The sequence below is a fragment of the Sinocyclocheilus grahami genome, unplaced genomic scaffold (genome assembly GCF_001515645.1).
Source record: "Sinocyclocheilus grahami isolate Dianchi unplaced genomic scaffold, SAMN03320097.WGS_v1.1 scaffold487.1, whole genome shotgun sequence".
In the NCBI taxonomy this organism is placed as follows: Eukaryota; Metazoa; Chordata; class Actinopteri; order Cypriniformes; family Cyprinidae; genus Sinocyclocheilus; species Sinocyclocheilus grahami.
In genome coordinates this window covers 71,346-87,125 of record NW_015505666.1, presented here as the reverse complement: position 1 = coordinate 87,125, position 15,780 = coordinate 71,346, and positions in this window count along the sequence as shown.

The window sequence follows — 15,780 nt, the reverse complement described above, 5'->3', positions numbered from 1 at the left end:
AGAAAGGTAAACATTTTATGATGATCTTTGATAGCTAATATTTACATATTATGTATTTTACGGTCTTAGTTTTACTATAATGATCTGCTATATCTTGATCTAACTGACAGTAAAATAATAAGTAATACATCAAGATCATTTTATTAGTAATTGAATAAAGATAAAACTTCAAAATACCTTAAATTGATGGAATCATATACATATATAGACATATAAAAATTACAATTTGATGGATGTCCTTTGATTTTGGTCACATTTGCTGGAGAACAATGTTTTTTACAGTATATGGCAGGATCACAATTTACACTCACTTAATACTCTATATACTTCTATAAGACATTTTAACCATATACATTTAAACATGATGCTGGGCAAGTGATGTATCTTATGGTTCTACCCATCTCGGAATATATGAATAATATGAAATACAGACCCATTTCACATTTTCTTCAGATCTTATTGAATTAAAACAGATTCACCGCTGCAGACAAGAAACTCGTCTGGTTTCTCTGTACTTTGATGTGTATATGCTCAGTCCTACCCTTAAAACATGTCAACATTGTGTGTTTTCTCCCTCTTTATAGATATAGACCAGGGGAAAAGGGCAATAGAGGAAGAGGTACTGAGAAGTCTCCTCACTTCAAAGGTACATTCTTGCTTTTAAAACACCTGTTGAGTGCAAGCCAACAGAGGCAATACTGGCCTTATAAGGGACCTTAATATGCACTTTGACTGTGGGGCAGCTGAATTTTAAATGAAACTCATGGTTATTTCATGGTTTCTGGTTTTGAGAATATAGCATGGTAGAGGGTGATTTATTAAACAGAATAAAGAATACAGTATTCTTTGCCAGCTAACTTTACCATCACAAGCATTAATTCTGTATACTAAGGCTTTCGGAGAGGCACTTTGACAGTGAAACCAGAATAGCACATGGATTTATAGTAAAATTAGGTTTGTGCTCCAGTCATTCAACAATTCTATTGTCTTCAATGGTCCACATTGTGCACAGCTGTCCACAAATGTAGATGATAAGTGATGTTAAATGTAATACAAAATTACACATTTTTGTAAACTACTGATTAAAAAATAAATGCTTTTCCAATCAGGCAGCAAATCAGAAGTAGCGTACTCAAAAAGCAAAATGGATGAAGCTTCTACGCTCTATTGGTGAACCAAATAATGCGTCATTGCCTGAAATGACGCTCAGCTGCTTTCATTCATTGAGCAATATTCTGCACTGCATGAACATCCATTATCTATCGTCAGTACATCTGACTGTTATCCATTATCAATAGAGAATTGTGTAGCATCACAGTGTTTGCCATTTTCTTTAGATTTTTTTGAACCCTGACCACAATTTCTGGCTTTTGTAACTTTCCATACAGGCATCCTCTCTACTGCAGAGCTAATTAAAAATTATGACTTTAAATACTGACATTAAATATGATGTCTTTAAGGCTAATGCTTTTCAAATGTCAGCTGGCCAAGTCTAATTAAATGTAGTGAAATAGTTACTTTAATGGCAGACAGCTGCAGGTGTTATGCAGGTGACATTTTCCTCTGTTATTTAATAAGAAAAAAACCCCCTTTCATTTTGATATGTTTGAATTACTCATTTACAGTTACTTTTAATATCAAACATATGGACTCAAAGGTGATTGTGTTATTTAAGAACAGTGTAATATAAGATTTAGACAAACTTGCAGCCAACAGGTTGAAAACAGATTTCCAGATATCACATCAGGCCCTGATCTGGTTAGACTCATCCTGTGAAGGCCAGTAAAAACACTAGAGAAAACTCAAAATGTGCTTATCCAGTATTGGCACCCTGTAAGTGGACTGAGAATATAGTAATGGCTGGAGACAACGTGACTTTTTTATAAGCTGAAATAAAGCTGAGAGAGAGAGTGAGTCATTGAAAGTAAACATTTTTGCTCTCTCACGGTGTGTGCAGGTAAAGCAGAGCAAGCACGTTGCCCCCCTGTGGCAGCTGCCGCTCCAGGATGTGTGCAGGATGATGAACCGTCTCGGGGAGTCTTGGCAGGAGGCCTGGGGCAGCGAGGAGCAGCAGGAGGACGCAGAGGGTCAGGCTGACTATGACCAGAGGGTTTCAGGTTCCCTCGCCCAAATGCTTGAGGAAATGAATGACCTTCAGAACCTCTGCAGGGTCCTGCAGCCTATAGAGGTGAGAGATGACACACATAGGTATTGAGACAATAAACAATTTACATGCTCTAACACTTAAGTCAATAATTGCTTAGAAGTCAGTTTATATTTATTCTTCAGTCACCTAACAGGACTGATTTTTTATATTTAAATATATAGGGTGGTTCATAAATAATTAATGCAGATTTATGTAAAGAAGCAGCATGAAATTTGGAAGAAATACCATATTCAAAATGCTGCCAAATTCATTACAAGCAAAAAAAGATTGCTTACATAAAGAGGCCAAATGTTCTATGGACATTCTAATTCTTGTCATTTAACTGATGATTTTTATTCAATAGCACCACAGCACTAATGTCAGGCAGTGTTATTTTAGTATATGAGATAATATTGTAGATTTTATTAATAATTCGAATCATTTTTATTTTTTCTGTTTTCATTTTAGTAACTGTTTTTGTTTTAAGTAATTTTCTTTTTATCTATTACATTTTTGTTTTAATTTCAGTTTTAGTTATTTTAGTACATCAAGTTAAACAAATTAATATTATATATATATATAGAGAGAGAGAGAGAGAGAGCGCGAAAGAGAGAATATATACATACAGTATATATATATATATATATATATATATATATATAGAGTAGTGCCAAAATAAATCTTTCCGTTGTTAAAGCTGTATATGCGCTTAGATGAATATGCCATTTTCATAGAGAGGGATAACAATTTGTCATTCAGTGAAAAGTAAATATAGTCGTCTCTTTCAACTTAAATGGTCTAAAATATGATATTCGAAAAAGTTTTGTTACCTTTGCACTACTTACTGTATGTTGCTACTGCATGAGATGATTATAAATAGACATCTGTGAATATTTTCAGCTACAGGACATCACATGACATGCTTTTATTGATGCACATGTGTGAAGTCCTGTTTAGAGAGTGCTTTTCCTCTCTCTCTCAGTGCCAAAATAAATCTTTCCGTTGTTAAAGCTGTATATGCGCTTAGATGAATATGCCATTTTCATAGAGAGGGATAACAATTTGTCATTCTGTGAAAAGTAAATATAGTCGTCTCTTTCAACTTAAATGGTCTAAAATATGATATTCGAAAAAGTTTTGTTACCTTTGCACTACTTACTGTATGTTGCTACTGCATGAGATGATTATAAATAGACATCTGTGAATATTTTCAGTTACAGGACATCACATGACATGCTTTTATTGATGCACATGTGTGAAGTCCTGTTTAGAGAGTGCTTTTCCTCTCTCTCTCTCTTTTTTACCATTTCTACAGGCATTGATCGCATATGGCTGCTTGTCTTGTTTGTCACTCACTTTATTGCCTGCTGCTGAAGTCTAGGAAAAACAGTCGTGTCCTTCGACAAGGTCCCACAGAAAAAAAAAGGAAGACAGCCGCATATCTCTGTATTTACAGAACACTGATTATTTGATGGTTGTGTTGGTATGCTGCAATGTGTTTGATATTTGAGCAAAGCGGCAGCTGTGCCTTTCTTCGTGTCCTCAAAATATTTATAAAAGCGTGATGTTTATCAATATAAAATTTTGATGAATAAAAAATATCTATACATTTTCTAATTCTATATATATTTAAAATATTTATTTAAAACAAAAAACAGTACTATTTTGAAATATTATATATATAAAAAAACAATATACAAAAACGCATGCTATCCATTTCAGCAAACTGTCTCAAAGACTTCACTCATGTAAAAAATGTAGCAAAACTTTGAAAAAGGTCATGGATTGTGAATAGACACTGGGGAAATGCAGTCCTCCTAAGCATCATCTGTTGTGTCCATACTAGTGCTCCTTAATTGTTTTGGCCACAATCCAGTGCTGGAGCTCTCTTTAATTTAGCTCAAATTTTCCAATAGAAGCACAGATTGACAGTTTAACTTAGCCACGGTTCTCTGCCGCATCCCGGGCCTGATGCAAAATGAAAGTCATTGCCTTCATCTGGGCTGGGCGGTGCATCTCCTGCCAGCCAGTTACATCAAGATAATTGCTTGTGAAAGAACAAGATTAGTTCTCTTTGTGAGAAATCTGATTGTGTGAATTTAATCTGATTGTGTGAATTGGATGATGGTATAACAAGCATGACCTTGTTCTCTGCCTGCAGGGTAAATAATTAGGGCCTGCATATGGACAGTATTACCCAGCTCAGAAGTGACAGCCTCTAACAAGAGAAACTGAACTAATCGAACTTACCGGTCTTCTTGCAGGGAACCAAATTGAAGTGACCTCCCCCAAAGCAAAGATAGATCCTCATCAGAGTCCTCATAAAAAAAAACAAGCCATACATATGACTTACAGATTAATATACTGGTGGCCTAACAAAACACAGGACACCTGGACATTTGACACCACAGGGCATGTGATCATTATATGTTGACACATCTAGACATATCATAAGGTGCTGAGCTAGGTGTTGAGTAGTGGCAGTTGACTGACCACCTGATGTGTTTGTCGCACAAAAATGGCACTATTGCCAGTTTCAATCTGATTGGCTGGTGGTACACAACTTTCAGGAGTTTGGGTCCAGTAGTTTGGATCCATTTGGAGGAACCAGTATGAAGAATTAATCAATGGATTTGTTAAAGTTTTCCATTAAACTTTTTAAATATATTCAGTTTTGTTCGGATGCTTAGTTCTCTCCCAAAAATAAAGGTTCCATAAAGGGGGATTTAAAAGAGTACAGTGCCTAGTAAAAAAAGGAATATATTTAAAATACATTTATTTCATACTAAGTATAGTTCAAACATTAACATTTTTACTGACATATTGCTTGAGACTTACTAAAATTATAATCAAACTTTATTTGGAGTACCAATAAAGGTTCCATAAAGGGGGTTTTAAGACAGAACAAAACAAGAAATATATTTCAAATACATTTATTTCACACTAAGTATAGTTCAAACATTACCATTTTTACTGACATATTGCTCGAGACTTACTAAAATTATAATCAAACTTTATTTGGAGTACTACTTGTGCACAATGCACATTTCTTAATATTAAGTCTAAAATGTGTTTTAATGTCACTATTGATGAGGATTGTATGATCTTTGAATAATATCGGTCTTTAAATGCAAGATATAAAGTGTACCTAAAGAATACTTGCAATAGTTCCCCTTAATCACAATCAATATACTTCAGTATATCTTTAGTTGGACTTCAGCACTACTTCTGCACAATTCAAGTGCATTAAGTACAAAATTAGTCCAATTTAGCAGACTTTAAGTATACCAGTTTAGTATACTAAAAGTAAAACTGAAGGTATTTTATTAAGTACATAAATATGTAAATGTATTTGTAGTATACTTTTCATGAAATAAATGTATTTTACATATGTTTTAGTATTTTTTTAGTGGTAGCAAGTAAAATAGCATATTCTGTTGTCTATTTGTGATATGTCTATTAATAACATGCATTTTTTTCCCTTTGAGCAGAAATAAAGTCTGATTACAAAGTTTGTTAGTACATGTTTGTTTGATCATACAGTCTTTTTCTGACTAAGTAGGTGGTTCTTGGCCATCATGAAAAGAAAAAAGTCTTTTCAAGAGTTTGGATTATGTGTGGGATGGCTGGAACTTTCACATGGATCTTATTTTACAGTACTAACATATTCTACAAAGAAATATAAAAACCCTCCTATCCAAATCACCTAAAAAAGCAAAGAAACAAATGTCATTAAATACGCCCATTGACACGGAATGGCAGAGGAAAAAGCAACATTTCTACAGCAAAAAGCAACCTTATCCAATTTGTTCCTCTCCTGTGCTGGCTCTTTTTAAAGCTCCCTCTAGAAAAGGAAGAAAGAAGCCTGATGGTCTTCGACAGGCTCCAAGCAGAGCCATTAAAGAGCCTGATGGAGACGGCGGCAGTAATTGTCACATGGGAGGAAAGAAAGGTAGCCACTTGTTTGTCACTCACTTTATTGCCTGCTGCTGAAGTCTAGGAAAAACAGTCGTGTCCTTCGACAAGGTCCCACACAAAACAGATAGGAAGACAGCCGCATATCTCTGTATTTACAGAACACTGATTATTTGATGGTTGTGTTGGTATGCTGCAATGTGTTTGATATTTGAGCAAAGCGGCAGCTGTGCCTTTCTTCATGTCCTCAAAATATTTATAAAAGCGTGATGTTTATCAATATAAAATTTTGATGAATAAAAAATATCTATACATTTTCTAATTCTATATATATTTAAAATATTTATTTAAAACAAAAAACAGTACTATTTTGAAATATTATATATATAAAAAAACAATATACAAAAACGCATGCTATCCATTTCAGCAAACTGTCTCAAAGACTTCACTCATGTAAAAATGTCGCAAAACTTTGAAAAAGGTCATGGATTGTGAATAGACACTGGGGAAATGCAGTCCTCCTAAGCATCATCTGTTGTGTCCATACTAGTGCTCCTTAATTGTTTTGGCCACAATCCAGTGCTGGAGCTCTCTTTAATTTAGCTCAAATTTTCCAATAGAAGCACAGATTGACAGTTTAACTTAGCCACGGTTCTCTGCCGCATCCCGGGCCTGATGCAAAATGAAAGTCATTGCCTTCATCTGGGCTGGGCGGTGCATCTCCTGCCAGCCAGTTACATCAAGATAATTGCTTGTGAAAGAACAAGATTAGTTCTCTTTGTGAGAAATCTGATTGTGTGAATTTAATCTGATTGTGTGAATTGGATGATGGTATAACAAGCATGACCTTGTTCTCTGCCTGCAGGGTAAATAATTAGGGCCTGCATATGGACAGTATTACCCAGCTCAGAAGTGACAGCCTCTAACAAGAGAAACTGAACTAATCGAACTTACCGGTCTTCTTGCAGGGAACCAAATTGAAGTGACCTCCCCCAAAGCAAAGATAGATCCTCATCAGAGTCCTCATAAAAAAAAACAAGCCATACATATGACTTACAGATTAATATACTGGTGGCCTAACAAAACACAGGACACCTGGACATTTGACACCACAGGGCATGTGATCATTATATGTTGACACATCTAGACATATCATAAGGTGCTGAGCTAGGTGTTGAGTAGTGGCAGTTGACTGACCACCTGATGTGTTTGTCGCACAAAAATGGCACTATTGCCAGTTTCAATCTGATTGGCTGGTGGTACACAACTTTCAGGAGTTTGGGTCCAGTAGTTTGGATCCATTTGGAGGAACCAGTATGAAGAATTAATCAATGGATTTGTTAAAGTTTTCCATTAAACTTTTTAAATATATTCAGTTTTGTTCGGATGCTTAGTTCTCTCCCAAAAATAAAGGTTCCATAAAGGGGGATTTAAAAGAGTACAGTGCCTAGTAAAAAAAGGAATATATTTAAAATACATTTATTTCATACTAAGTATAGTTCAAACATTAACATTTTTACTGACATATTGCTTGAGACTTACTAAAATTATAATCAAACTTTATTTGGAGTACCAATAAAGGTTCCATAAAGGGGGTTTTAAGACAGAACAAAACAAGAAATATATTTCAAATACATTTATTTCACACTAAGTATAGTTCAAACATTACCATTTTTACTGACATATTGCTCGAGACTTACTAAAATTATAATCAAACTTTATTTGGAGTACTACTTGTGCACAATGCACATTTCTTAATATTAAGTCTAAAATGTGTTTTAATGTCACTATTGATGAGGATTGTATGATCTTTGAATAATATCGGTCTTTAAATGCAAGATATAAAGTGTACCTAAAGAATACTTGCAATAGTTCCCCTTAATCACAATCAATATACTTCAGTATATCTTTAGTTGGACTTCAGCACTACTTCTGCACAATTCAAGTGCATTAAGTACAAAATTAGTCCAATTTAGCAGACTTTAAGTATACCAGTTTAGTATACTAAAAGTAAAACTGAAGGTATTTTATTAAGTACATAAATATGTAAATGTATTTGTAGTATACTTTTCATGAAATAAATGTATTTTACATATGTTTTAGTATTTTTTTAGTGGTAGCAAGTAAAATAGCATATTCTGTTGTCTATTTGTGATATGTCTATTAATAACATGCATTTTTTTCCCTTTGAGCAGAAATAAAGTCTGATTACAAAGTTTGTTAGTACATGTTTGTTTGATCATACAGTCTTTTTCTGACTAAGTAGGTGGTTCTTGGCCATCATGAAAAGAAAAAAGTCTTTTCAAGAGTTTGGATTATGTGTGGGATGGCTGGAACTTTCACATGGATCTTATTTTACAGTACTAACATATTCTACAAAGAAATATAAAAACCCTCCTATCCAAATCACCTAAAAAAGCAAAGAAACAAATGTCATTAAATACGCCCATTGACACGGAATGGCAGAGGAAAAAGCAACATTTCTACAGCAAAAAGCAACCTTATCCAATTTGTTCCTCTCCTGTGCTGGCTCTTTTTAAAGCTCCCTCTAGAAAAGGAAGAAAGAAGCCTGATGGTCTTCGACAGGCTCCAAGCAGAGCCATTAAAGAGCCTGATGGAGACGGCGGCAGTAATTGTCACATGGGAGGAAAGAAAGGTAGCCACTACGCAGGCTTTTAAATGAGCTGATTGCATCTCTTTGGCTGCCAAAATTGAAATGACTACCCTCAACGTCGCACCTCTATTTTCACAGGCTCCGCTCGGTTATTACATGGCCTGCAATGGGAAAGTGGGAGAGGGGATAGGCCAGAGTGCCTTTGTTCTCCGCAGCACTGCAGTCTCTCCCGTTTTTAGCGCTCCCAGCAGTGCGATGCTTTTAAAGAAGAGCCTAGGGAAATGAGTTATCTCCACTCTACACGCAGGGAAAACCCTGCCATTAATCTTTAATTAAGGCTGTTACAATGGAGAGGGACACTGCAGTAATAGGAGAGAGAGAGAGCAAAGAGGTCTGCTATAACAACAGGAGACAGACCGCGCATGAGTACATTAGTATGAGCTCATTCAACCATCATCAAAAACATGTCCTCTCATCATCTAACAGACTTTGAAGAGGACCCGTGCCACTTCAGCAAATACCAGGGTAATTCTACTATTGTTATACAGCGTATTGAACTTTCCCAAATATTGTATTACGAGGTTGCATCTGTAATGGATGTATAATATTTCCGTGATAGTGGGGGCAGTCTGTGCATATTTGCTTATTGTTTACACCCTCATGGGAAGAACATGGATTATTTTCTTGCCTAATGGCTCATTGCTTACAAACTGATCCTTAACACTTTCTATCCTGGCTTAGAGTTGTATGAAACACATTAAATTAACATCTTAAGCCAAACTGTAAAAATAAAAAAATATCTCAAAGTAAAATTATGAGGCAACTCACTGCACAGAGTTTGCTCCACAAAGGGCAAATTAGTTGACACACTCCATAATAACAAACATACTTGCATTACAAGTTTGGTTAACAAAAAAAGCTATGTATTCTGTAAAAAAAAAAAAATCATAGCAACTTATGTTTTCCCATTACTTTAACTCATCAAATGAATTATAAAACAATTTAGTTTTGTAAGTATAAATGTAAGTATAAATGTAAAACTCAAAATATTTGGCTCAGGAACTTTTAAGCTGAACACATTGATTTCTAAAAACAAAATGCAACACTTAACCTTAAAGGGTAAGTTCACCCAAAAATGAAAATTAGCCCATGAATTACTCATCCTCAAGGCATCCTAGGTGTATATGACTTTCTTCTTTCAGATGAATCCAGTCGGAGCTATATTAAAAATGTATCTTCCAAGCTGTTTAATGCCACAAATGAACAAAGGCCTCCTGTAGCGAATCGATGCGTTTTTGTAAGAAAAATAACCATATTTAAAATGTAATAATCAATTTAATCTAGCTTGTGCTCACTGTTGTACACGGAAGCAGCTCCGGGCGGATGACGTAAGACGTCGGCATTGCGCATGCGCCGCTCAGAAGTAACGAATGCGGAAGTGCAGGGGAGAGATCAAAACAAAATAATGGTCACAAATTAGAAGTACAAAACGAGGATTTGTAAAGAAGAATGTCGGAGGATTTCAATATAAGCCAAGAGGAGACTGGTTTTCCTTTGCTAAAGTAAGAAAACGTTGCTTCCTTTGCTCCTGTTAACAAACGTTGGTTTTCACGAGACCCACCGGCGCATGCGCAACGCCGACATCTTACGTCATCCTCCCGGAGCTGCTTCCGTGTAGAACTGTTGGCGCAAGCTACATTAAAGTGATTATTACATTTTGAATATGGATATTATGAATCTGGACTTTGTGTTAAATGTGATCTTCCTGAAACAGTTGAACATATTTTAGTAAAATGTAAAGGATATGAGAATGAAAGATTACAACTTACAGAAGCATTTCATATAGGAATTGATCAGATCTCACTTCAGAAATTGTTAAATAAAGATGCAACTATAGACATAGTTGTTTCACATACTATTTATGTATCTCAAAGACACAGAATTAATGAACAGGATTTAAAGAATTATTAGTTTTTTTTCTTATTCTTTCTTTAGCTTTTTAGTTTTTCCTTTAACATCAATGCTTCACACTCCATCCTAGTAGGTGGCGGTTTATGCACCTAAAGCTGGTTTGCCAACCGCCATAAAAACGTCAAAGAAGAAGAAGAATATGGATATTCTCACCGGAGCCGTGTGAGGCACCTTGGATATATGCGCTTTATTTCACTTCTTTTGGACTGATGAACTGCAACACCCGCTGACTGCCATTAAACAGCTTGGAAGATCAAAGACAGTTTTTAATATTACTCCGATTGGATTCATCTGAAAGAAGAAAGTCATATACGCCTAGTATGACTTGAGGGTGAGTAAATACTAGACTAATTTTCATTTTTGGGTGAACTATCCCTTTAAGTGAAAACACAAAAAAAGGAAGAAACATGACCAAAAGAAACATTATCATTAGTGACATTAACCATACATTTTAAAAGCAAACTAACATCAGAAACATTAAGCAGAGCTAAAATACCTAATAATTCTAAATAACAATTATGTATACAACCACATACTTCGACAAAAACACATTATAACATTATTCAATTATGCTCCTCCAATGGACCCACTCAGTAACAGATGCAACAATATAAATTTCAAAGTCATTTGTCTTTATATCCACGCAAAAGCAATCTCAAAGTTTCTACTTCAAAGACATTAATATTGAAGTTTCCCTATGAAATTCACTAAATGAACAATCCAGGTCTTTTGCAAAAAGTGCATGATTTACTGGTTAATATAACAATTGTATTCATGACATCTATGGTAAATATTCACTTTTCAGTATTTACATTACATTAATGCATTCATTATTAAATATGAAAATATCAAACCGCAAATCGTCCATCCAAGGTTAGCTGTGATAGTGGCAATTTTAAATGGCATCCACAGTACTGAGCATCAGCAAAATGAGCATACTTCACAGTCACGTCTACAGTAACTCCCAAACTTGACATTGAAAGGTAAATCGGCCTTTAAAACAGATGCATTTAAATGTCTCCACACACTTAAACAATGTTTTTTTGCGTAATTTTAGGTTCAACCAAGGTTTTTGATGTTGCAATGGTAGCATTTTAGATAAAACACTAGTACATACAATATATGGATACCAAATAATGCAAGGTTTTACTTTTTTTTAAGTGTCCACATGCAATCAGTTCAACGATCACGTATCTTCTCACTCCGTCTCGTGTCAGAGTGTCTCTCTCTGGCTCTGGCAGCAGAGGGATCTATCAACTGCTGCAGAGTGATGGGCACCATCAGTTTCATAAAGCTGCTCCATTGAGGGAGAGTGTCATCAGACAGTAGTTAATACTTATGAAACTTTAATGGTTTACTGATGAAAGCTGTGTAGAGGAGCAGGCAGGAGCCCAGAGCAACACTCCGAGGGGACCAGCAGGATAAATGAGACTAATTATTGGATGAGGGTAGATCCGGTTCCAGTGCCTCTAGCATGATATGTGACAGCAGCTGAGAAGAGCCAGATGTGGGTCTCTACCTTGGTGCATTGCAGTGATGGGATATTAAACCACCGTGGCCCAGGGGACAGTAAGCATAGCCAAAAATGGTCCATTCCAACACCTGTGGCATTGTGTCTCTGGGCCCACAGATAAACACCTGCTTATCGGTGTAAGGAGTGTGCTAACCAGCTAATGATTGTCATGAGACGGATCCTTTGTTCTTATTGGACAGGGACTACAGGTCTTGTTTTACTCCAGGTTTATCCTCCACCCCTCCGGATTCATCTAAACCACTTGCATCCATGCTGTAATTGACTCAGGATTGTCTGTAAAAATGGCACAGCTCTGTTGCAGGGCTTGGTCAGTGATATATAAATATTTAATGCTGCAGCTACATCTTAAAGGGATAGTTCACCCCAAAAAATGTACATTCTGTTATTTACCCTCATATCAATCCAAACTGTCTCTGTGGAACACAAAAGAAGAGGGGAAAATGTTTTTTGTGTGCAAACAAAATGGGAAAAACCCTTAGGAGTTTTAATGTTGTCATCTGATTGGTTGAATTCTACTGGATTTCCAGGTGGATTTCCAACCAAACTGTAATTGGTCCTTGGCCAATGAAATTTGCGATTGAGTTCAGACTTTCTGCTGTTAGTCTTAAATTCTGGCTAGATGAGACTACTATTCCTTTAACATTTATTTTAGTATACCACAGCTTTGAGATGTTTTTCTGCACCAGAATTCAGAAGTCACAGTGAAGCTGAAGTCGGAGATATTTTCTTATTGTGACATGCATCCAAGTGTAATGGATTATCAAAAAAGAAAAAATACTTGAAATTGGCTCTATGCAGAACCAAGGTTTTGAGATTTGAACATTGTACTCAAAAGTGGAGTAAGAACGCAAATTTGCAGGGGTGAAGTTCAAGCAGAATAAATGTTTGGAGACGTCCTGCATGTGTCACCAGAAAGGGGTCCAATTTTGATTAAACATTACAAGGTCAAAAAAAATTTTTTTAATTAAATATATGCATGGATGAATTGTTCACAATAACATGCATTTTTGTATTTTCATTTCATGCCGACTTTAACTGTTCTGAAACCCAGTTATTATTATCATTCCTTCAAGTTTATGTAGCACATGTTTGTTCTTCAAAACAGGAGTGCAGAGGTGGTTTGACGGAACATGGCCCTTCTGTCTCAGTGACTGTTTGTTTCACAATTACACCCCCACCCCCAAACACATCAACACAGAGATCACATCCTTGTCATCGCAGCTTCCCCGTGAGCGTGAGAGCATCTTATCGCAAAGGGACCTTAGATCAGTGGCCGTCAGACAGTCGCCGGCTTATTACAAGCCATTCATCACCCACATCTCTGTTTTGAGCTCCTCTGCTCCTTGGGGAACAGCTTTTTACAGCCCTTTGTTTACCCATCAGTCTGTTCATGCTTTTCTTTTCCATCCTCTTCATCACGTCTTTCTCTGACATCCATATCACTAGGCACTTAAACCATTCAAAAACCCATATACATGCCAGAAACTTCCTTTGTTGCTTTTGGATGTTGCACCACAAAACAGATCAAATACAATTACAATCATGCCTTGATTGCTGTTATAAGGGCAGAATAGCTGTTAAGTGGAAAATTATTTTACAGACAAGCTATATAAAAGTTTATGGCTAGCACATTTAATTTTTAGGGTATGATAGTGTTTATTTATTTGCTAGTAATGTAAGCTCTGATTTACTGCAGCGGCCCTTCTAATAAATAGCTTAAAATATTCACCGATTGGTGGTAATCCAAGCCACTGGAGAGATGTGAGGTGTTGGGTTCAATAAAATTCAATAAAAACACATAATTCACACGTTTCAACATATTTTTTTCCCTCCACACTTTTAAAGTTTTATCTAAGGGTAAGATTTGAAAAATTCCTGGCTGGCAACCAAGAATAAACCTTAAGCACTGCAGGCATTTTACTTGGAAATGCTTTCAATGCGGCAAACTTTTTGACACTCTTTTTATTGTCAATCATGGTTTTATTTTGTAGCATATTACATAAAAACATCTAAAACTTGTATTAAGGCAATTACAGTAACACACTTAGGGCTTGTGTAATGTTTCCATGCATTTATTCCACAGGAACGTTTGGTTATCCATGTCCAGCAACCTTGCAAAGTTACTGTCAAGTAACTTACTGTCAAAGTTATAGCTCAATCACAAATGTTTAGGTGATGTGACGTACATCATTTTATAATCCCTAAAGGGCTCAACTATTTAAAGCTTTTATTAGCTCTTCTACTTAGATGTCCCTGAGGCAAATGTGGTATTATTTCTATCTTAAAGCGATATATTTATCTTTCAGGCTAAAGTGCTGCCGGAGAGACGCCTTTCGTTGCAAATTCATCCCCCATGCTGTCACATTAACGGTGTAATATTGAAGTTCTGATAAATCTATAGTTTCACTGTAGTGCTCTGGGGTTTAATCAGCTTGCAGTTTGAGACAGATCGAAGTGGAATTACTTTCATATGAAACTCAGCTGAACTTTTTGAGTAAAAAACAATCGATTGGTTCCCACTCCCTGCCTATTATCTTTTGCCTGCCTCTTTGAAGGTATTAACATCCATAATGATTTTTCTTGGGAATCAGATGGTGTGAGAGATCCCGAGCACAGCGGATCATTTGGGAATAGGATAAGAGAAGCCTCTCCGCCTCAGATTCACATCATCTGATTCTATGGTTTGCTACCTTATTTACGCAGACCGGCTGCCATGGAAACCTTGAATCGATTGGGTGATGCTCCGCGCGGGGCCAGGAGTTATTATGGCATATTGGTTTTTCTGGACCATTCTGACACCTTTTAAAATGCACATTAGCTACGGTTTCCCACATATCTCGCCTGCCATATGGACTCACCTCAGCATTAGTTTCACTCCACTTTGAAGGGCAGTGTGCTGAAAATGCGGAAATTGCTGGGTCTGCAATAAAAAGGTCTTTCTAGTACACTCTGCATATGTGTGTTTGCCTAATAAATGTAATGATCTTTTGAAATACAGTTGTTGAGATATACATAATTATTATGAGTGCTTTCTGTACATGTTAATATAACCTATGAGTATGCGTCGACTGTAATGCCTATACACTGCATGAAATATTGCAAGGTTTAGTATTACTTTTGCTCTGCTGTATGGAAAGATGAACGATAAGGAAGACAATTGTAATATTATCCTTCATAAAGCACAGATTATTGCAAATTTACCTGCCATCCTTTGGTATAAAATACATTTGCATGTTCCAAAGGTAACTGTAACAGTACAAAAGGCTTAAAAAAGGGAATGATTTGCTCATAACTTGAAATGTATTACAAGATATCAAAATTACAATTCACAAGCATCCAAAAATATCAGACACTGAAAAATCAATACATCAATGTTTTGCTCAAATATTCTCATAAAACAAAACAAAACATTCCTTTTTCAGGAAGAAACTGAATTTTACAAATCACTGCTGAATAAGTTTCATCACTCTGATTTATTTGTGATTTAAGAAGTTAAGCGTGTTACAGTTGCCTGGAGTCTCTTCTACTGTCTGTACCCATCATTTATCATAGTAAAATTAATTTTATTAAACAAAGAAGGAATTTGCAAAGTTCTGTAAA